The following is a 25,114-nucleotide window of genomic DNA, read 5'->3' on the forward strand; positions in this document are numbered from 1 at the left end:
AGTAGTTATATGGTCAAATCTTTAGATTTCAAGAGACTTGAGGGTTCTGTGACTAAATTCCTCACTGAAGAACATACGGAGCTTTGCTGAATATTGGGTACTATGATATTCTTTGCATACTGGGGAAAAATAAATAAATAAATAAATGGTTTTCAAATGAAATAAGTATAATGAAAGAAGAAATATATCTCTGAGCTACATGTTTTGAACTTCCCAAGCAATTTGGGAGTATATGTTGCCTACAGTTATGTAGGATGGGATAAGATTGTACAAATAAAATTGAAGTGACCTACAGATGTTAAAATTTATTTAATTCTCACTGTAGTATCATTTGAAAGTGCAAGGCTTGATTTTGCAAAAATACTTTCTGAAGAGAATTTTGCTGCGAGATGAGAAGAGAGCCTTCTTCTGGAAAGGATGAATACTGTACATTCCCATAAAGTTCAACTCTCATATTTGCAGATGTTTCTGTGAAATTAAGCATTTAGCACAAAACATGCTGAGCATAATTATTATGTTATTCCTTAAATGTTGTTCTTCCTCATGAAAGTACTCTGCTATCCATAATCATGCCATGGATAGTGTTAGTGAAGCAATCCAAGGAAATATGCAAATACCATCTTCATTTTGTAAGTCTGATAGAGAAAAAGGTGTGCTAAAACAGACTGGGGAATGAAGGAAGTTAAGGGAAAGAAATGTAAGATCATGGTGTAGGGAGAAGTAACAGAAGAAAGGGTTAGGTATTAATACTGAACTACAAGTAAGGGTAACTTTGCTCAATTAATTTCATTATTCCTAATCAGCTTTATTGTAAATCTGGCTCAGAAGCAAGACTTTATTGAAAGAAAGAGAGTGGGTATCAACTGTATATATCAGACATGTCCAACCCACGCCCTGCAGGCTGTATGCGGCCATTGCCATCAAACCAGATTGTTGCATCAATCTCACAAAAACAAGGTGAAATTTTGTATTAGTTTCGTGGTTTTGTTCTTCTCCTTTTATGTTTTAAGAAAAAATATTTTAAATACCTTTGTTACTTCTACAGTAACAATACTGTATATTTTGTGAGGGTGCTTTGAACGTGTTGACATCACAGGTTGGCATCACATCAGAAGCAGATATTGGTAGTATGAAAGAAGAGGCTAAGCCTTCCTGACAATAGTCCATTAAATTTTGTTGCTGTGTGTCAGATGGCAGCAGAGGGGCAGTCTGACAAAATGGTGTCTGACACAAAAGTGCACATATAGCAAAAGAGTTGAACTGATTTCCATGCAGAAAAAATTGCATCTACTGACATTCACGGACACTTGGTGAATGCATATGGAAACCAATCAGTGAATGTGAGCATAGCAAGGTGGTGGATGGTGCATTTCAGCAGTGGTGACAGTGAGTTACCTCTGCTGGTGCAGATTTTTGAGAGTGCAGCATGCAGGCTCTTGTTCATCACTGGTGAAAATGTAAAAGTAATAGTGGTGACTGTGTTGAAAAATAGTGTTTTGTAGCTGAGAATTTGCTCTATCAAACAGTGTTATTATGCTCTTTGTACTAGTTGTAGTTTCCATGGAAATATGTAGGAGGTGTTATTTTTGGAGCGACCTACATATATGCAGACCAAGACTATTTCTATCCATTCAGTGTTGCTCAGGCAAGCTTATGATATAGACGATAAAAATGATAATTAAGTCTCAATTAATAATTCAAAAGCAAAAAGATTAAAATAATTGAGTCATTCCTGTAGACAAGTAGGAATTTGCTTATGCTCACTAGAATTCTTTACATTACAATTGATGACCTACCCTAAAGTATATCCTGTGCTATTGGAAATTTACAGATGGTTCTCTTAAATGAAAACTCATCCTTCCCACCCCCACTTTTAATTCAGAAATTTCATCTAAAAGTAATTTGTTTTACAAATGAGATACAGTATATAAAGAATATTTAGTGGGAGGTCTTTCATATATTTGTATAATTTTAGTAGCTAGGTGCTGTATCTCTTAAAAGAGTGACTGATGTTTTTAGATACTGTAGAGAGATTCAGAGGAATGCTATTAAAATAGCATCAATAGAAAAAATAGCTGCCAAAGCTACTTCTTCCTTAAAAGACTGAATCACTGTAACTTTATTGCTTAGCAAGTCTCTTGATTAATAGACTCATAGAGTTTTGCTTGAGGAATTAGGTCAGTCAAATCTGATTTCATATTTGATATGTTTTTACCAATGTTATGTTCTTATTGCTCTTATTGATAGCACAGAAATAAGCTGAAAGATTATTTTACCTTTTTTTTTTTTTTTTTTTTTTTCTGGATGAATTGAATGTTTCACCTTTTAACAAATACATAATCAGTATCTGAACAGAGCTCTAGACTGCGGGCTTAGCAGCCTTTGACAGTGAAGTTAAACAGTGTCATACAACACACTGATTAGCAAACAGCATGCTGCCAAGGCTTCTTAACCAGGAAAATTCTTTGGTTATGCTGTGACGATGTATTTTCAATCTCTGGGAACTTGTGAGAGGGAAAACTGGCACTGAGAGTTGGTTAAATGCTTAGAATTGGAACAATATTTTGCATGAAAAAGGAGCATTTGAAATATGTTTTTTTCTTATTCTCTAGTGGTAGAACACTTAAATACACGTTACATTGTTATGAAAGCATGGATAAGATCTATTTGAGAATATGAGAAGATAATATTGACTAGTTCTGATTGTGCACTCTGAAAATAAGATTGTATCTGTTTCATATCTCCAGTAAGTTAAAAAAAATTGATGCTACAGCTGAGTGCAAGCATACTGACTAAGCTCTTGAATTCTAGTTTAAATCTTGATAGGATACATCTTTCAGATCTTTAAATTATTTTAAATTATCTTATAATTTTGTCTTTGAATTAAATTAAATCTCAGACATATGAGTACCTAACAATTTATTTACAAATTAAGTCTAAAGAATAATGTTAGTCTTAATCTACATAACGTCACTGATGATCCAGTATAGCTGCTTTTGTTGCAGTGTTTATTTAGTGATGCCCACCACCAAAATGCAGAGTTAATACTGGTGAGTATGTTGGAAAATAGTGTTTTATACCTGAGAATATGCTCTATCAAATAGTGCTATGGTGCTCTTTGTATCCAACTTCCTTGCTGCTGGTGGCCCAGAGACAACTGCTACTTCCCCTCCCCAATACGTGGAGTGACCCAGCTCCTCTAAGGCCATGTTCTCATGGGCTGCCTTTTCTGAGGAAGTGCATCAGACAATTACTTTGGTGTGTAACTCGTCCCATCTGGCAAGGTAGCTGCCCTCCATCCTGATGTTCTGTGTTATTCTGGCCTCCAGTGGGCTGCTCTTAATGACTGAATTTCCTATTGGTGTTTGATATAAATCTCCCCTCTTATAGTTTAAAACAATTCCCCCTTGTCCTATTGCTATCTGACTGTGCAAAACTTCAGTCTCCCTCCTTTTTTGGTAAGGTTCCTTTAAGTACTGCAAGGCCACAATGGCATCTTCCTATAGCCTTCTTTTCTCCAAGCTTAACAAGACCAGCTCCCTTAGCGTCTTCATAGGAGTGGTACTCCATCCCTCTGAATATCTTCATGGTTTTCCCTAGACCTGTACAAACAGCTCCACATCCTTCTTGTGCTGGGGGCCCCAGCCCTAGACATGGTGCTCCCAGCTGGGGCCTCACATGGACAGAGCAGAGGGAAATAACCTCCCCCTACCCCACAAACCCTACTGGCCACTCCTCTATTGATGCAGCACAGGATACTGTTGACCTTCCTGGCTGCAAGATCACACTGCTGGCTCATGTACAACTTTTCTTCCACCAGGACCTCCACGTCCTTCTCTCCGGGGCTAATCTCAATGAGTTCTCTCAAACTGCAGACGTATCTTTGATTGCCCCAAAACAAGTGCAGTGCTTTGCACTTGGACTTACTGAACCTTTACTAAGCTGATGTGGGCTGCCTTTTGAGCCTATTCAGGTTCTTTCAGTTGGCATCTCTTCCTTCTTTTATGTCAACTGCACCACTCAGCTTGATGTCATCTACAAACCTCTTAGTACTGACATGCTTGCTCAGCCTCCCTTTTACATTAAGCCATTAAATTTTTCATAAATTTTTCATGTTTTTATTTTTATTGTCCTCAAAATATGTTTTTCTAAATGCAAAAATAGGTATTTTCACAATTATTGTTATCTACATAAGTGTACATGAAGGTAACTAATACTACATTGCAAGTACTTATAAATGATGACCTCTGATCTCAGTGTAGATTAGGAACCTCATCAAACTTTTTTTTTTTTTTTTTTTTTTGTAACCAAGTGCAAGATGATTTAGTACTTTCAACAATGTATGAAATAGAAGGTCAAATGCATATGATACTGACGAGAGACTACCTTGCAGCAGTGGTACTTCAAATCACCCATGAACATATTATAAGAAATCCACTTAAGTCATTGTTTTAGAAAACTGAGTCACTGTTGTTCAGTTCTTCTATAATATGTTTTGTGAGACCAGACTCAGCACTTTATTACTCCGTTTTTTGCCTGTTATAGTTCTACTGGTGTTAATAGAATTAAACAAATGCCCACCTGGAAAAATGGAAAGAAAAAAAAAAGAAAACAAGAACCCCAGATGTTCTATTTCAATATTTACTATCTAGCTTTACATTTATGTAAATTTCTTCTAAGTTAATGTTAAAAATCTGCTGGGAGCAGTACTAAAGCCTTGACTATAAACAGTTTCAGCATAAAGGTAGAGGAAGAAATACTTAAGAACTATTAGATGATAGCCTTTTCTCTTCTTGGGTTGTGGGTAGACTAGGCGTCGACAGGGTGATATTTTAGCAGGCCTGTACCCTTTTTCCCTTCCCTTCCCTTCCTTCCCTTCCCTGTCCTTCTTTCCCTTCCCTTCCCCTTCCTTCCTTCCCTTCCTTCCCTTCCTTCCCTCCTTCCCTTCTCCCTTCCCTTCCCTTCCCTTCCCTTCCCTTCCCTTTTCTTTTTGTTACATTATCAAATGTTTGAATTGTAGTCTAAGAAGAATATAAAAAAAAAATGATTCTAAAACATAAGCTTTTTAAAAAATACATTTGAGTGTAACATCTAGCATTATAAGTAGTCATTCCATTTCTTGAAAACACTCTGAACTCTGACTCCAATAATCTCTTTAGACTTTCCCATAGCTGTTTGTTGTCTGGCTTTTGTCAGCAATTTTCTCCTTTCTGGGTGTTATAATCTGAATTCTGTGAAAAGTTTGGACCTGTTCAAAGGAAATTACAGTATGTGATGACCAATTCTCAAGTAGATTGCGTTAGCATAGGAGGTGGGGAAACTTGGCTATAGCTGTGAAGAAAAGGCAGTTTGAATTCTCTGGAATGAGAATAAAAAAGTAAGAAAATATAAAGAATTATTTCAAACCTTTATATAAAGAAAAATGAGTCAATTTTTTCTATGTATTTAGAAGCCATGCCCTGCAGAACGGGAACTGAAATCACTAGGCTATTGGTATTGAAGCTTTTTAAGGATTTCAGCATATATCTAGAGTAATCTTTCACAATGGAAATTATTTAACTCTGATTTTGAACACAGTTTTAATATTCTAGGCAAACACAAGAAAAGGGTTTACTTTTTTATTCACTGAACAGGAAGCTGAAAGAATAAGCGGCCTTGTGTGGAGGGCCAGGCTTGCTCCACTGTGGGTTGCTCCACTCACACAGCTCATCCCACTCTCCCAGCTGCTGTTGTGATCCCTTTTTCAGCTGGACACAATTGACTCTTATCCAACACTGGCAGACTACTGAGCTCTGCTCACAGGGGGCCAGCCCTGCAGCTTTCTCACTACCAAAATGTCACATAAGTCCAATAAAGTATGTACACCTTGTCACAGGTTAAATTTTTTTTTTATAAAATAAGGTGACCTGAATAAGTGCTCACAGCTGCTACTAAATGAAGGACATAAACCACTTCAGAAGAGGGGACAAGAAACAATATGGAGGACAAATTTTAATGGTGGTATTTTTTGTCAGCTCGGTTGTTCTATATAACTACCACTTATTGTCACACTCAGGGGAAGAGAGATAGAAACCTAGAACAAAACTGGAGAAAGCAAGATGGGTTCTTAAGACTCTTGAAGACTTTTACATCTTGTTACATACCAGTATGGTAAAGATCATGGAGGAGAAAAGTCAACAACTTCTGATGAAGTCAGTCAAAGCCATCTCTCTGCTCTGAGAGATCTGGATTCTGATGAACAGCAAATCAGTCCCTTAGCTGCAGTTTGAACAGAAGGATGCCACTAACCAGTTCTGAAGCAGAACTACCCACAATGAATATTTATTCCAACAGTTTTTGAAAGAATCCTGATAAAACTACCCAGTCTGTATGGTAAAAAGACAGAGCGCTGATGCAGGAAGAGGTGAAAACCAAAAGCCCTCTAGGATATCTCTTAGTGGTGATAACATTTGCAAACTTGGAATATAGATAAGATGCTGTCAGACCTCTTCCTGAAATATGGATTAGCCACAGAATGCAAGGTTCTTGTAATATATATAGTTGTTTATGTATACATATATGTATATTTCAAAAAAATCATAATTCTGGTCATGTCTCTGCCTGTGCCTTTGAGAATCTGTATTCTGAGCAACTGTGAAAGATCCATGTGCACATTAGTATATTTTCTGATTGCAATACAAGCAAGAGAAAAGTCGCAGTGAATTAAAGAATTTAGAACTGAATAATGGAGTTCATTAAGTGAGAAATGAAGGAGAAATGAAGGTGACTATGGTGATAAAGTTGAATAAAAATCCAAATAATAGCAAAAATAATGATAAACTTGAGTACATAATGTAAGTCATGGCCTCAAAAGAGGTATCAATGAATTTAAAGTAAAATAATATATACAGTGGCTTTCTCTTTTCATTTAATGTTGAGGTCTTGGTTGCTTATTTATAGGTATACTGTCCTGTTTATCTGACATTTGATTCTGCTGCTTTTAGTTGCACTGACCAATAGCTGGATCTAGGTAGAAATACTTGAAGTTATATTATTTTTGCTGCAGACTTGTTGTAGAGCAGGTAAACCTTGTTCCTTTCACATCTCTGTTCCACATCTCTTTTTACAGCTTCTTTTTTCTGTGTTTGTTCTACCTACATTTCCTGGGTCTTACACAGTAGGGTGGCCATTTGTTCTCCAAGGAGACATTGATGTTTCTTGCTTTGTTGTTCACAAAATAAATGAAAACAACTTCATGGAATTACTTGTCTTGAGTAGGACAACAACAGTATGAGAAACAGCAAGAGAAACTGTCACTAGGAAACACCTTTTGTTTTGGCTTAAGACTAATGTGTTCCAATTAATTAATTAAAAAGCTAGAGACTTCATTTTGCTATCTGCTTAAAATAAGCACTTGGCTGGCATGTAATACTCTAACCAGCTCCAACAAACATGGACACCTGGGCTGCATAGATTGAACTATGTAAGGTGAGGCTTCAAGGAGACAGCAGCTCTTTAGCACTCCTTTGCACCCATACAGCATTTTCATCATGACAGTTTTGCTGTTATTTCCTCAGTTATAAATTAAAACAGTGTAAATAAAAGTGGTTTAAGCATTTATTTTTGGACCAGATCTGTGGTCATAACAATTACAGTATTTAAGTACATCTAGATACTCTTTCCAAATGCAGTGTTTTTTCATTTTCGTTAAATGAAGTGAGAAAAGTTTGAAAGATACTACCTTTCAGGGAGCATCACTTTGGCATTGAGCTAAGGCTTTTACTCCAGTTATGATGGGATGATGCATTAATTTTCAGGTAGATTTTCTGCTCAGTTATATGTTGTGAGACTGAACAGTAGAAACAGTCTCATGACTTTATGGTACGGGTGGAAATTTAACAAGGTGTACATATTTCAGCATCCCAAGAAGTGCAGCCTGGCAAAAGTTCAGAACGTAGATAGTCAAAATGAGTACTTGAAGCCAAAAGGGGCACTGAAAACAACTGGATAGAAAATATCTTGTTGGCAGAACATCACATTTGATTGTAATCATATATGTAATCTGTAATGAAGTTGAGAAATGAAATGTGTTTGTAATAGAGGAAATCTACAAAGGAAATTTGATTGTAATTAAGTTCCACAAAAAGGACTTCAGTTCTAACCACTGCCCTTGTTTGATGAAGGAAGAAGCAGTAGCTTTGTGAGTCTCTTAAAAAAAAGCATAAGGAGTATTACTAGAACTAAGCTAAGCTGCCATGTTTCAAACAATTCATTTGTTTTTGTTAACGTTACTGCTGTTCTATGAAAATAAAGCATTCTTATGCTGATTTCCCATTTTCTAACCTTATATCAGAGAGAAACATACATCTTTCTGTAATTTATCTGCTCAGGATCATGTTCCTTATTTTCTATAAAAGTTTAATTGTACTCCTCTCTCAGGAGGATTTTGTACAATATAATAAAATTTTACTGCCACTACTCTGATCTTAGAGTCTGACATTTTCTATTTCAGAATTCGAAGAAATTTCCAAGCACTGAACTGACATTTTTAAGACTGAAAATTGCCCAGATTAAGTTATCAGAAAGGAACTGCACTAGCTGAAACTTGCTATTTTATTCCTCTTCAGATAAAGTCACTGACAGTTATCATAAGTTATTGATAGAGCACCGTTACCATTAAATCCTATATAACTAGAACTTATTTAGTTTTACTTATTTAAAAGATTAGAAGGTACCCCTAGATAACAGCTTAACAGCTTCTCACTTCCGAATTTAAAAAAAAAAAGTCTTGGATTTGAATTTTGACTAAACATTTATTTGCTGAAACACATTCTGATCTTTAAATAAACTGCATTATTTTACTTTATTTTTAGCCAAAATATACACCTTTTATCCTCCAATAAAATAAGTAAACCAACTGCTAATATTCTAAGCAACAATGGAGGAGGAAGTGAGTGATCTTTTATTTTTTTAATGAAAATTGTATGCCAATAATAATAAAAAATATCTTACTGCTCTTAAAGAGGAGACATGAGTCTCAGTGTACAACGCACAAACATTAAAAATTGGCAAGGTAGAATTAAATAGGAAATCTGATAATTGTTTATGCTCTTGTTTATTGGCTAAAAGCAGCTACAATTATCTTTCTTTTCCTTTCCTTCAAAAGCAATCAGAGCTTCTCGTATTTAGTATGCTGGAATGCCACATGTGCTGATATGAACTGCCACTAGAGATATGAAAATGCAAGAGAGTGTAAGACATTATTTAGCATGTTATATTTAATTTCATCAGAGATGTCGATTCAAACCTGTTGCTAATTCTGATGCTCCTTTTCAGTCCAACAGTGTCACTCATTGGTTTTCCATCCTCCCTCTGTCTACAGTATGAACAATGAAAACCCAAGTTTTAAGTCACTGCCTCAACTAAAGTAGAATCCCAGATGTTATTGAATCTCAGATGCTACTGAGGGCTACAGAGGTGAGAAAATGGAGATTTGAAGTATCCGCATTTTTGTTGTTTATTTGCTTGTGTTGTTTTTGTTTGTTTGATTGCTTGCTTTTCTTTTCACTGTCTCTTAAATATACTTAATGAAAATTCTTTTAGAAGTCTTATTTAATATCACAGCAAATTTCTACACTTCAGTTCTTCCTAAAATAAAAACTTATCTAACTTAGTCCACTCATCAACATAAGCACTTGGCAAGTATAAGATAAGCATTTTTCAACCTTATTACTCCTTAATTAGAAACTACAAATTTGACAGAATTTAGTCAGTCAACAGTGATCATTACAAAGAAAAAAATCCAGCTGAAAGAAAACCAGCTGAAATATGACAGAATTTGAATGAGTTTAATGATTTCCGAATAACACGGACAAATAAAAATGTAACAGCAAAAACAGAGGAAGAAAATAATTTCATTTGTGCCAAGTTAGAGCAGTAAACAATTGAAGTAATATCATGCTTGAATAATACATGTTAAAGAGCTAAACAACATGAATAATTAGTTTCAGAGATCCTCAGGAGAAGCAAGTGTCCAGTTAATAACAGAGGTACATGTATTTATACTATAAATGGCATTCACTAATCAAGTTGTATTTTATGCAGGGACGACTCTATTCTGTTATTATTATTATTATTTATGTTCATGAGTACTAATCAAACTACTTTTACTATTACAAAATTCTGAAGTTAATAGATTGTGCTGTATCATTTTTATAAGTATGAATAATGAATTGCCAAACCTTCAGATTTGAAAGACATATCAAAAATAGCTGGTTGACATCTGCCAAATATTCAAGACTATTGCAACTACACTATTTTTATTATCACTTTTGGAAAAGTATGTAATTACTCCTACTTAATTTATATAATTTGTGTGTCCCTGATTTTAGTTTTATTGGATCACATTAAAAAAAAATGCATTCATACAATATTTATTTCAGATTATCAGCTTTCTGAGGTGATGATAGTACATGTTTTTACTCAATTGACAAATATTTTTAAATAGCTATGTTGCCAGAAAACACTGGCTAAGGTGAGCATGCTTTATTATTACAAAGACATGGATTTTAATATCATGAATTTTTAGATTCATGATTTTATATAAGCAAACTTAAATAAGTATCTAAGTGATTCTACAAGAGAAAAAATAGCAGTTATTTAATGATTCTCATACAGCAGATAAAGCCCTCATAAAATCTCATCACAGGAAGAAAAACATAAGAATACAAATGAGAAAAATCTATTTTGACTTTATCTAGCCATCCGGATATACAGAGAGGGTCTCAGGAAAGCCAAGGTGCAGATTAAATTAAACTTGCTGAAGGATATGAAAGAAGGAATTCTACAGGTACAGTCCATGGAGTGAGTACCCCCTTCTGACAAATGAGAAAACTGGCAACAGCAATCATAGAGAAAACTGAGGTACTCAATGAGTTCTTTGCATCTGGACTTTACTGGTGGTTTGGATGTAGATTTTGATCTCATTACACTAATTTGCATTAAGATGTTTTTTTTAATCTGATAATTGATGTCTCTGTATAATGTGTAAAGAATACAGAGTAGAAGTTTCTATTCACTGTAATTTCATCATAAAAGTATCTTTAACATACTTAACACTCAACTCCTATATTCTGTCCATAGTCTAAATGAGTAGGCTCATGTAGGACGCCAAATGTGTAATTCATGCTAACAATGAATTTTAACAACAGTCTCTAAGAAAACTGGAGATTCCAGAAATTGCTACTTAGATCATAGATAAAAGGCACACCTTTATGAGAGGTGTTTTGCTATTTGGAAAGGTTTCTACGCATTCAGTTGTCCATGAACATATCATGTTCAACTTTCATCATGTGAACCTAAGAAAAAAGAGTTTTCTTGCATTTAACTTAAGCTACGAATTAGATTTTCCCAGTCTTTTGTGAAATATCTCCTCATGTTGAGCTGTGGAGATAAGTGAACTTTGTGTTTTTCTTTCTATCTCTGACTTTCTGTTCTTCTCAGATGAGTGCCTTTCAAGGAAACAGAGTGCATTTAAGAAGTAAACCATGGCAGTTGCAAGTGTTCAGGGTTAATTATGTCAAATAGTTATAATTTCTGAAGACAATTCCTAGTTTTTCTTCTCCACTGACATCCAGTAATATTATTACTTGATAATATACAATTATAGGGTAAAATACAAGGAAAAGATTACTGTCAGAGTCAATGTAATTGTTAGCTGCGGGCAAAGCTAAATTCAATTCTCAGCTGTCTTTCTGAAAGTCTGATCATATTTTTGTTCTTCAACCCCTCTGTTCCTGATTTGAGTTACTCTAGTACAATTACTAAAACAAGCTTTGTGCATTAAGCCAAAATTGAGAACAGTAACATTTTAACATTCTTTTCACCCTGAAGCAAAGATTATATCTGTACTTGAACTGCATGACTATCAGAGGCATCTTAAAACAACCTTCTAAACAGATCAACCAGCAACTGAGGTGTAAAAGTTTATGAAGTTGCCTCCCTTTACAGAGAATGTCAGAGGAAGATATCAATGTAGCAAGGACATAACAGTTAAATTCATACAGCTTGTATTATGGTTACTTATCTTATGATCTTAGGACAAATAATGATCAGTAATACTGTCTTAATATTAGGAGAATATGGAACATCTGTTGAGCTTCATGACACTAAAAGCTACATGGTTTGTTATATTTGCCAAATGTATTCTTATTAAAAATGTAAGTTATTATACCTTTGATGGAAAAGGCAGTACAAATCAGCTTTCCATGTCCTTTTTCTTCTCCTTAGAATTACACACCTGCAATGTTTTACATGAAAGTTTAGTCTGCAAAAGCCATTTACCACTGCAGAGATCGCTACATCCAGTATTCATTCGTATTTTCAGAGAAATTCTTTATGGATAAATATTTGAAGTATAAGGGCTAGTTAACAGGGATGCAACTTGGTCTCCTGAGTGTAGAAATTCAATACCATTTAAATATCTGAAGAAAACCAGCTGTTCTGCTTTCTCTACTTTATAGTTGTGTCAAGTGCCCTAAGATGTATAAAAATAAAACAGTTTCATTTAGGTGAATAAAGCCACATTCTTAATGATGTCACAAAAAAATATGCCAGGAAATTATTGTCAGGTCACATCTGTCTAATATACTACCTTTTTCAGAAAGATTAATCACAGAAGAAATTACTTTTTTGTTGTTAAAATTTATTATTATAAATTTTTTGTTTGCTATCATGATCTCAAAATTAAATGCATATGGATGTTGGAGGGACAAATTAGAATGGAATTATTGGCTAACAAACACAATATTTCTTGTCAGAGCAATAGTGCAATAGGCATAACAGGCAGGGGAAAAATAAAGGGTTAAATTCTAACTCAGAAGCTTATAAATCATAAGATAAGTGAATCATGACTTAGACAATATTCAAGATTCAGTGTTCATTCATGTGTCAAAATGTGTCTTATACTAGTGAAATGAATCCCTCCAATCTCAGAAAGTATTCATAATTCTAATATAACTTCATAAAACAATTCCTTTTTTTTTTTTTTTTATTTCACAGCATGTAATTTTTAAATATACATTTGCTTAGGTTCTTGGTTCTATGCAGTACTAGAATTAAAATGTACAATGTAATTTTTTTTCTTAATTTGCAGGGTACAATGAAAAATTGTTCACAGAGCAGACAAAAAATGAGCTTGTTTATTTTTTAACTCCTCATAATGAACACAGAAAGGAAAGAAAATGGATAAAAAGAGATGTTTTTTCAAGTTTTTACTGAAACTTTGCAGATTCAAGAGCTTGTTTTTCCAATAGTATCTGCTCTGTCTCTGGCCAAACTGTATGTTATATTTTCTAATCCCTGAGAAAATCTCAGTGTCATGGTTTGATGACTTTGGTTACTGGTATTCCACATCTTAACATTATGTGGGGCACTGGGAGTTCAAGTGTTAATGCTCCAGTTCCGGGTACCTGCCCAGAGGAGAAGAAGAACTACATTTCCCAGGGGACTTTGCTGTTAGAGGGGAGATATAACTCCTGGGAAGGTCACCTGAACAGGCCTTTTCATCTCGGCACTCCTCTCCTTCACTACTCCTTGCCTCTATCCCGTCTCGACTGCGTGCATTGCTTCAATATCAGTGTAAGGCCTTCCGCTGTTTGAACAGTCTCTCTCATTATATTTGATTTATTAGCTTCTATTCTAATTATATTGTATTATAGTGTGTTATATTGCATTCCTATACCATATTTAATAAATTAGTTTGTTTCACCTCAGATCATTGCTGCTGTTTTTAATTATTTTGTGATCCCCTGTTTCCCTTTTCTGGAGGCATGGATTTTTCAAAATCCCTCCACCCCACTAGTCATGGAACTGGGCAGGACCAGCCTGTAAACCGCTGACACTCAGCTATCCTAGATGGAGAAGTTTTGATTTTAATTAATTTCATTTTGCTTTATTTAAAACTTTTTTTTTGCAACATTTGATGTTCCTTTTCTCTGAGAAATGTCTACAATCTGTTATTAACACAACCCTACAAGTCTCTATTGTTGACCTTTGAAGGTAGAAAAGGGAAAAAAACAAAAAACGGATTGGATACTGGATATTGAAAGATATTCTTGTGTAATTCCTTACTTCTAGTAATGTGAAGAGAATACCTCTTTTTACTTTAACATCAATTACTAAAGAGTCCTTATATTTGGCATTGAAACTCTTGCTGATTATTTGGTTTTCAAATACATATCGGTAGACTGTATAGAACATCAATTGTTATATCCACTTCATTCAATATTGTCATAGCTTATTTATGCTATGCACATATTTCAAACAGAAATCTAAATGAAAGGAAAGCCAATGACATCTCCATCTTCTGGCATGAGTTTTTGCTTAAGATGTTTATATCAAGAAATGCTGATCTCTCCAATAGCATTAAAACTGCATCAAATCAACTCTAACTTATTATCATCATGCATTCTTGGACTTCAAGCCACTTTAACTTGCTGACATTTGCCTACTTGACAAAACTAAATGCAAAACAAGTTGCAAGGTGCTTTAAGATTTTCAGGCAGTGTTGCACTATTCATGGCAGTATTCCTACTATCAAAGAAAGTGTAAATAAATTTGCTGCTATATGTACTACAGTTTAGGTATATATATATATATGTATATATATACACACACACACACACACACTATATATATACTAAAATATATTACAGTGTAGGTGAACAACCAGTTTGGGTTTTGGACTCATATTATTGGTTATAATGGTTGACAAACAGCACAGTAATGGAGTGGAAACAGGTGTGGTTTTTTTCCTTTTCTTTTTACAGATATTGCAGATATTGCATTGTGTTGATGGCTTAGAATGAAAACAGTGAATAGTTTATAAATTAGAAGTTCTACATAAACAAACTACCAAAAAACAAAAAACAAAACCCAAAACAAACAAACAAGCCAGATTGGTTAAAGCAAATGACAATTAAGAAAAAGAGAGGGAACTAAAACAGTAATTAAGTTTAAATGTTTATATGTAGGTACAACCTATGCTACACTGAATATTCATTATCTTTCATTAATCCTTTCCTTCTAGAAAGAAAACAAAGAAAAAGGTTAGATGTTTCAAGAGAAGAACTATGTAAATCATATAAAAGTTTGTGTAAAAGCACTTAAATCCCAGCTAGAGCAGCCAGTTCTAAAAATGATCAACTCTAAGAGGTAAAAAAAATAAAAAAATTAAAAAAAACAATTGATCTGTTTTAAAGTTGAGAGGCACTAAATTCTACAAGTGAACTATGCTGCTTTCACATTACTAAATCAGCATAAATAAGAGGAGAAACAAAGTTTAAAAACCACACAGTTAATGCCCAAGAGAATGTTATTTCAAGTCTCTTCCTTAAGTGAAATAGCAAAATGTTAGTAGAAAATTGCTACCATTACACAGTTTCTGAAGAAATTCACTCCAATACAAATGAGAATAATTTTATACTTTTTTTTTTTCAGTGTTTACTCATACTCATTTTTTATTGTCTACTTAATTCCATTGTTTTACTTGCTGGATTTTCAGCAAGTACACAATAGTCAGTGGGGAAAAAAAATATTCCCTGAACGAGCCCATGTATTTAAGTTGATATTAACTCGAGACATTGGGTTCAACTTGTTTTTCTTCAGCTTTTATTTCTAATTCTGTAGAATCATAGGATCATAGAATGGTTTGAGTTGCATGGTTTAGGTTTCATATGGCTTAATATGAGCTTGATAGAGCTCAATATTTCATGCTAGGCAAATGTCAATAATATATTTTCACTGAAAAGGAAAACATAAATATCAGCACAGTGGTAAGTTTAGGTGGGACTTTGCGGGAACAAAGATGGAGGAGAGTCATAAGATGAAAGTAGCAAAGAACTAGGTGCACATTTAGTAAGCAATGGAGATGTATTAACCTCTACAGATCTCCAGAAACTCCAGAAATTTCAAAAATTAAAATAATAGGATTATCTCAGTTGTGCCACACAGCCTGTTAGTTTTAAACAGATAAATCTGCAATGCTATAATTAGTAGAACTATTTAGAAATCAAATTAGCAGCACCATCTCATTTCATACATTTTTGTTGTTAAATTGTTTCTAGCCCTGGTTTCTAAATGATAGTTGTATCCTGGAAATTTGTTTGCAGAATACTCTGAGATTTTTCTAGAATCTGAATCCTACAGTTATGTTCCACAGATAAAACTATGCTTAGTCTTATGTATATACACGTTTATTAATTACATAAAAGTAAATTCCATTAGAAAATAAGCATTTTTTTTTCAATTGATACTTTACTCATGCTAAAGGCATTCTCTCCCCCAACTTCACAGCAGTATGAATATTTGGTAGTCTTCAGCTTTGGAGATGTGTTGAATCTTAAATTCTGTTTGAAAAAAGTAAGAAAGTAAGAAGGAAAAGTAAGGAAAAAAAATGTATTTACATTTGAATGTAGAGGAATAAACTGGTTCTGCTAATTAGAATTCACTTTACTTTTACAGAGTAGTCTGCTTTGGAGAATGTAAGATGAATTTATTGGCTAGAAGGAGACTGTGTGATGTGAGACTGTGTTAGTTTCCTCCAGGAGCTTAGTGAATAGTTGTTTATTAAAAATGGCTGTTGTTCCTAGCCACGCAGAATTCCATTTGTCTGAACTATATTAAGTCTCACTTTAAATTCCTGTTTATCAGAGCATCAATTTAATCGCAGTGCCCAACTTTAATATATAAAACAACATATTGCAGAAGCTCTTATGCTATTCTGCATCTTGCTTTCACTATTTTCTTTCGGGACTTTAATTCTGCTTATGATGAGCAATTAAAACTTCTGTGTCACTTGGTTTTAGGCCAAGAGAATTGTCTAAGATGCTGTACTTGGACTAATAGGCTGCATAAATCTGCCTGTTTGGATACCATTATTGAAGTGCTTTGTGCTGTCCTAAGAACTGCATAGAAGGGAGACTGTAACTAACTCATCCTCCAGTTCCCCCTACATTTTATAAAAAAAAAAAAATGTTTTATTTGTTCAGTTCTGAGATATTTCTGAAGCTGTTCTTCCTGTGGACACATTGAAAAATCATGGCTGATTCTTAAGTTCTTCTGACTTCCTAAATTATTGAGAATATAAGGTATGCTGAGAGCATTCTTTCCAGACTATCCATTGCAGAACTGGATGTGAAAGGATAGCTTTTCCAGTGCATGAGTCAGGTCTGAAATTGCTGTGATGCTGCTACAACGGAGAAAAGTAATAAACTATTTAATATCCGTAGGCTTTCTGTAGATCAGAAGTGGGAGGAAACTTACTTGTTCATGAAAAACCAACCAGTAAAGTACTGTACCATGAGAAATCTGTGTTCTTCCTGATTTAGTAGTGTGTGTGAAGCTTGTTAAAACTAAATGATACAAAATGGGAAAGTCATTTACGTTTTTCCTACTCAACAAATTATATTGAAACTTTTCATGTTTTATGAATTGTTTTGTATTCATCTTATTGAATAGGGAATAGGCTTCAAAACTATGTGTAAAGCCAGTCTGTCAGTCAGAACCTGATCTCCTTCTATGACTGAGTGACTCTCCTGGTGGATGAGGGAAAGGCTGTTGACATAGTCTACCTAGACTTCAGCAAAGCCTTTGATTCTGTCTCCCACAGTATTCTACTGGAGAAGCTGGCAGCCCATGGCTTGGACAGATACACTCTTTGCTGGGTAAAGATGGCCAGATGGCTGGGCCTTTCACCTTTCACCACCCAGCACCCCAGGTGGTGAAAGGAATTAAATCCATCTGGTGACAAGTTAAAAGTTTGGTTCCCCAGGGGATGGTACTGGGGCCTGTCCTGTTCAGTGTCTTTATTGATGACTGGGGTGAGGTCACTGAGTACACCCTACATTTGCCAGTGACACTAAGTTAGAAGGAAGTGTTGATGTTCCCTGGAGTAGGAAGGCCATACAGAGGGAGCTGGAGAGGTTGGATTTCTGGGATAAGGCTAGTGGGATGTTAAAGCCAGTTCTCTTTCTCATTCTCACTCAACTTGGCGTTTCTCTTCAGAACAGTGTATTTGTAGAATCCCTTGTTGCTATTTTTGACAACGTTTGTTGAGTTCATTTCACTCTGTACTTTGGTTTTCTTGATCCCATGTCTGCATATCCAGTTGGCCTCCCTGTATCCTCTCCACATCATGCATACTTGTTTCTGCTGCCTGTAAATTTATTTCTGATCCCCCAGTGTGATCATCAGGTCCTTGTTGAACCATGACAGCTTCCTTCATCCTCTGCTTGATTTCTTATGCTGGAAGATGGAGAGCTCTTGTGCTCTCAGAAAGGCATCCTTAAAGTGCTGCCAGCTCTGTTCCATTCCTTTGTCCCCAAGGGCAGTTTTCCACAAGATGTCCTCCAGTTATTTCTTAAATAGATAGAATTTCATCCTCCTGAACTTCATCATCCTAACTTTGCTTTTTGCCAGTCTGATATCCCTGGAGATCATTATCTTAACCAGAGTATGGTCTCTACATCCCAGACTGTCTCCAGTCTTTTTTAATGAACTCCTCTGCACTGATGAGCATCAGGTCCAGTAATTAGTTGGTCTGTCTAATGCTTGGATCAGGAAATTATCCTCAGTTAGTCTCCTGAATTGCCTGCTGCACTGCTTTCTCTGCAGACATTCAGATGGTTGAAATACCCCATCAGGATGAGAACATCCAAGTGTGATGCTTCTACTAGATGAAGAAGGCTTTGTCAACAGTCAAGTTTAATCAGGCAGCCTGTAGTAGACCCAGACAACCATTATTGTTATCCACAAACTCTCAATCAGCTCATGGCTGTTTCTCAGACACAGATCTTTTCAACCCACCCATTTATTAACACTGAGAGCAGCTCCTCTGCTTCACTTCCCCAATTTTCTTAAATTGGTCTATGACATCTTCAAACTTTTTGTTACAGAAATTTCTGCATCTAGAACTATTAATCCTCATGAACTGTTACTTAAAGTCATTCTGAACACCAAAAGGTGTTTGTGAATGTGTAAGAGATTAATATTATTTATTATTATTATTGTTTGTTTATTTATTATCATTATTATATTTATTATTATTTATTATTATTATATTTTTATTTATTATTATTATATATATCACTGACTCAAAGCTTGATGAAGGACATAGATGAACAAGTCCAAGCTCAAGGGTTGAGAGATCCTTTGTCTGAGGGACACTGATGGACAAGGCCAGGGGGAACGAAAGAAAGAGAAGCTGCAGCTTAATGGCAGGGAAGCAGTCTTATGATTAACCAAATTTGCTTTTGATCTGCATATGGTCATACCAGTACAACAAAATTTCTTGGTATTTTGTGTGGGCTCACCTTTACCCTTTTATCTTTTGTCATATGGGAATACTGTATCAGAGGAACTGTAGATAAATGCAAAGTGTGCAGCATGTGCTGACAGGACATGAATCATGACCAAAAGAATGTAAGATTTACTAGATGGTGTATGGTAGCCACCACTTATATGTCACACACATACATCAAGATGTTTTATGAATGTTGCCCTCTTGTTTGGTCTGTGAACATTCCTTTGTTTTGAGAATAATTTTTATTAGAACCATTTTCCTTCTATTTTGCACTGTCAGAAAAAGCATATCTTAGATTAAGATAATTCTGTGATGAATCAAATCACCTTTAAAATATACTAAATTTCTGCTTATGTATGAAGTCTTTTTCTTATCATTTCTGTGTGTCCAAGAAACATTTTTGGCCACTAAAGTTTTTCAGGTAATGCCGGATAAGCGTTTCCATTGAAATCATATCCAAATACTACATACAACTTAACCAAAACTTAATTAACCTCAATTACTCTAAAAATGCATTCTGCCTTTGTCAAAGGCAAGTTACTCATATACTCTCTTATACTAATCAATCAAATTTTTCTTACTTAATTATGACTGCTAAAATCATGAAGTGATAACAAGACAAACTGAATTCAAACCTCTCGTTAAAATGTAACGAGTTGCTATAAAATGTAACTGAGAAATTGCTGATGATAATGATGAAGATCATTTTCTACAAAGCATTAAACACAGTTTCATGGAACTAAACTTGTGTTTTCAGTTACACATACCATAACGCTTTACTGTGTTTGTAGTAAATTAATCTCTAGAAGAAACTAACATAATCTAGTAATAAATGTTATTCTGCAGTTCAGTTTATGAATGCGTGTTTTTAGATGTAAACTGCCTGACTTATTGAAAGTTATTGCCCATGGGTCACACCAAAAATTGCTTATTCATCTTCCCTTTCATTTACTTCGTTCAAAATCCTCCCAAAGGAGCATATTTCCATCCAGTTCCAGTAACTTAACCACTGCTTTGGTTCCCCTAATTTGTTAAAAATCAACAGGTTTTCTATTTTTCATTCTTGTATTATGATGCATTTAACCTACACTTTATTTGACAGTTTTCACTGGTGTAACAAATGCAATGAAATGAAGTGAAATGAAATAAAATAAAGTGAAATAAAATAAAACATAACAAAATAAACCAAATAAAATAAAATGAAATAAATATTTTTACCCTTCGCTCTATAAAACCAAGGACTTGGAAATATTTTTTATGCCTTTTAAAACAGATTTGCCTGCTTATCTCACACTGTTGTGATTTAACTATTGAAATGTTAAGCACAACCGCTTTAACACATTTATTTATTTTATTTTATTTTATTTTATTTTATTTTATTTTATTTTATTTTATTTTATTTTATTTTATTTTATTTTATTGTATTTTATTTTATTTNTTTATTTTATTTTATTTTATTTTATTTTATTTTATTTTATTTTATTTTATTTTATTTTATTTTATTTTATTTTATTGTATTTTATTTTATTTATTTTATTTTAATGGAATTATGTAAAAAAATGTAGCAAAACACGCACTGATTCCTGGTAGATATATAGCAAGTGAGCTCTCTTCAAAGCCAAAATTATTTCACCTTTTTCATCTCTCATAGGTACTTTTCAACCGACACAGTGCATCCTTTGCATCTCCACTCTCCCCAGCATACTGTGCACGAACACACCTGAAATGAAAAGTCAGAAGATTTGTTCTACCTTATTCTAAATTTACGCGTATATAATTACAAAGAGGTTTCCCTTAATGTTTCACATGGCTGTCTTCAGTATTCATAACACAACTAAAACTATCAGAACTTATTTTTTTTTTCCCTCCATAACACAAGATCTAACTCCATTTCAGTATTCACCTTCTGTTTTTTTAAAAGTGAGTAAAAAATAGTTGAGTGTGTGGATGCAAACAAATGTACATCATCCTCAAATCCCATCATAATGCCAGATCAACTACAGGAAGAAGCAGGATCAAAATACCACAAAGTGAATCCACTGCAAAATATACTGTTATTTTGAATTTTTGATGTGTACCCCAAAGCCAATTTCCTTATCAAAGACACAGTAAAATGAAGGTTAGGAATCATCACCTTTTTGTCCTAAAAAAATACATAAGAATTCTTACAGCATATTTGTAGCTTCTAGAGAATTTATGTGTGAAGTGAAAGAAAAAGAGAAAAACATAAACAGAACTAACTTCACATTATGTTTGAGAAACAGTTACCGACAATTAGAACAGACAGTAGACAACATGGTCAAAAGGAGTGGTCACAGGACACAGCAGTCAAATGCCTGAGCTATAAGAACCCTGATGGCATGATATTTCATGAGGTAGTCTGACCTAAGTAAAGCACTTTTGCCTATTTAGTGTGTAGCAGCTATGCTTCAGTGTTAATTGTTTCTGAACTTGTTCTGTCTGAGAGCTGGCTGCCCAGGGGGGTTGTGAAGTCTGCTTCTCTGGACATATTCAAGACCCGCCTGGATGCCTATCTGTGCAACCTGTTGGGAACCTGCTTTGGCATGGGGGTTGGACTTGATGATCTCTGGAGGTCCCTTCCAACCCCTACGATTCTGTGGTTCTGTGATTCTGGCTTACCTTTAATGCCTGTACTTTTCCTATTAACAACCATTTTCATATCCATGGTTCTATTATAGCAATGGCTTGAAGTCCAGAAAATGTTTCTAAATTCTACACATGGGATATGTCAGACAAAGGTATGTGAAAAAGATGTTTGCAGAGCACCTCTGCAGTCAGGGATTTGGGGGTGTTGGTGATAACTGTGTGCCCTGGCAGCCAAAATAGCAAACTGTATTTTGGTATGCATTAAACACAGCATAGTTTTCAGTCAGATGAGGCAATTATCCCACCATATGTAGTACTGGTGTGGCCTGACTTTGAATATTGCATGCAGCTCTGTGCTCCATCATATAAAATGGATATTAAGATAATTGAAAGCACCCAAAAGAGAACAAGGCTGGTAAAAAGAGTAGTGAGAATGTCCTCTGAGGAGAGGCTGAAGATGCTTTCTTTGGTGGAGCAAAGGAAGCTAACAGGCAACCTCATTTCTCTCTGCACCTTCCTAAGAGAATAAGTGAAGGAGGAGGTGATAAGAGAGCTTGTAACTCTCTTCTTTAGACTGTTCAAGATTTAGATAATTAATTTCATATATTGTAACAGTATCGCAAGTTTTACAGTTTTTATTTTTTTTTATTTCTATGATACACTAATACAGAAAGTCTGCCATAGTGACCTGCTGAGTAAATAAGCCTGCACTATAAATTTGCAACAATAAGTCATGAAAGACCACTGATTTCAGCTTATTTCAATTATTTCTGAATTTTATCACAGAAAATGTTGAGAAATAGTTTTTATTTAGGTTTGAAAATCCAAGGAAAACTGATTTGAACAGTGACTCAGTGCTAACCCTCGAAGAACTAATGTGAGTCATTTTACAAGAAAAGCGCCTTACAAAGTGATATCAACCTTATGGGTAAATAAGGGAAATCATGGTGGTCAACTGTATTTCTCACTCCCTTTTTCCAAGAAGAAGGGTGGAACTAGTGCGATGGAGTTGATCATTATTTTGATTTCCTTTTCATCCTCTGAATACATGGAAAGCCTGCAGTCACTCGTTGAATCATTGTAGTTATAACATGCATCAGAATTTCCAAACAACCGTATAGCTAATTAAATGCCATTTGTTACATTTATATCATGCCATAGTCTCATTACACTTGACATGACCAGAGCTCACCTTTCTAAAGGAAAGCTGTTTTAGCTTCAATTAACTTGATGATTTACTTTTTGTGCTCATGCATGTAGAAATCATTTTTGCTTCTAGTGTGACAGTACTAAATTTGTCCCCTGGAAATTCTGTGGTTTTTAAACATTTAAATTAGATAGATAGATAGATAGATAGATAGATAGATAGATAGATAGATAGATAGATAGATAGATAGATATAGATGATAGAAAGAACCATGAACTAAGGTCTCAGAATCAATATTTCCAAATAATCAGATCTAACTTTGCAGATGACAGTTATGCTTACAGTATGTTAGCTTGTAATAAAAACTCATGAGGATGTCTGGACTCTAATAAATACACCTGATATTTCATTTAATTGGGCTGTATATAGTTTCCTTTGTCTGAAAACCACAAATTAGTGGTAACAGCATAGAAAGCACAAGGAAGATTAATTACTTATTTCTGAAAAGTTGTTTTCCTCTGGATAATACTACTGATATCCTCTATGCATATGCTGTGAAGACTCATTTCACAGAAGGAGTTGTGCGGGGTGCTGTTGAACCACAAGGAAACACAACAGTGAAATATTAAAAATATTACAGAAATAAATAGAAAATTATATTCCTATTTGGCTGAGGTTGTGTAGCCTCTTTTCATGGTTCACTTTGAATTATGGTCCAATTTAAATATAATATTAGATTTTTGCAATGCTGGCAGAAAGATCTTTCTCTCCTAAAATAGTGAAAAATCTAACATTCTCCTGGGGGAAGTATTATTTTTCTGTTATTGGAGTAGCCAACATAGTGGTTGAGAGTGATAATCTCAAGTTGGGGAATTAATTTATTCATACTTTCCCAGGCAAAGATAAATGGATAATCAGTATATAGTGGCTCAATTCTACTGTGACATAACAGTAAATAATAATAGTTTTTCTGATTAGACAGCAACAGTTTTCAGCTTCTGATTTTATGGCTTTAAAACTGTTTATTCCATGAAAGAAGCACGAGAAACAGTAGGATCAAAATTCACAGATGTGGCCTTGTCATTGCACACACTGGAAGTGTAAAGTCACTGAGAATAGCCATAGCACTTCAGAAGTGAAAAGAAATATTAGTATTTTTCCCAGGGTTGTGTGATGTGTCCATGACAGAGTGGAATTCCCTCCTGGGATCCAATTGTTCACATACTCGGGAAACTCATACCACAAAAGTGGTAAAACTGACAATTTGCTAGGTTTAATAAAACTTTTAGAAAAATCTGTATTAATTACAATGGCCATAAGTAGAATGTCATATAAATGCAACAGGAGTTTTTCATCAGTAATGAACTTTACTTTCCTTGGAAAACATACTGGTAACATGACCCACTGAAATGCAAAAAGTGGGGTGAAATGCAGTGCTATGTTTGGATTTCTGAAAGAAGGTATCTCTTCCCAAAGGGATATATCTATATCTACCTATCTGTCTCTATATGCCATCTCTATTTATACTGATTTATCATCTATATCTATTTATTTTTGTCTGTAACCTCTATATTTGTGTGTATGTTTCAAAGACACAGTGTTACAACACCTTAACATGTGCGTGTTAATTAAATATAGTCCCCAGAATCAGCATATGTGGTATTGGTAATGGTTTGTTTTTCAGCTCTCTCCTCACTGTCTATTAACTTTTTCCTCAAAAGAACAAAGATTAAAGTTTTTGTGAAACTACACATATTTTATAAAATATTATAAAATTAATAGTTTGTTCACAATGTCTCTCATCAGATAAATAAGAACTAGGCACCACAATAAAGCTTTCAGACACCATCCAAGGGAGAGGTACAAGGATGGTAGCCGTGGTTCCATGGAAACATAAGGAAAGATGGAAGTCTCTTAGTCATTCAGCCTAGAGCAGAGGAGCTCAGGGGAGGGGGGGCTCATTGCAGCCTACAGCAATTTGCAGGAAATAGAGGAGCAGTGCTAAGCTCTGTTCTCTGATG

The sequence above is a fragment of the Coturnix japonica genome, chromosome Z (genome assembly GCF_001577835.2).
Source record: "Coturnix japonica isolate 7356 chromosome Z, Coturnix japonica 2.1, whole genome shotgun sequence".
NCBI lineage: Eukaryota > Metazoa > Chordata > Aves > Galliformes > Phasianidae > Coturnix > Coturnix japonica.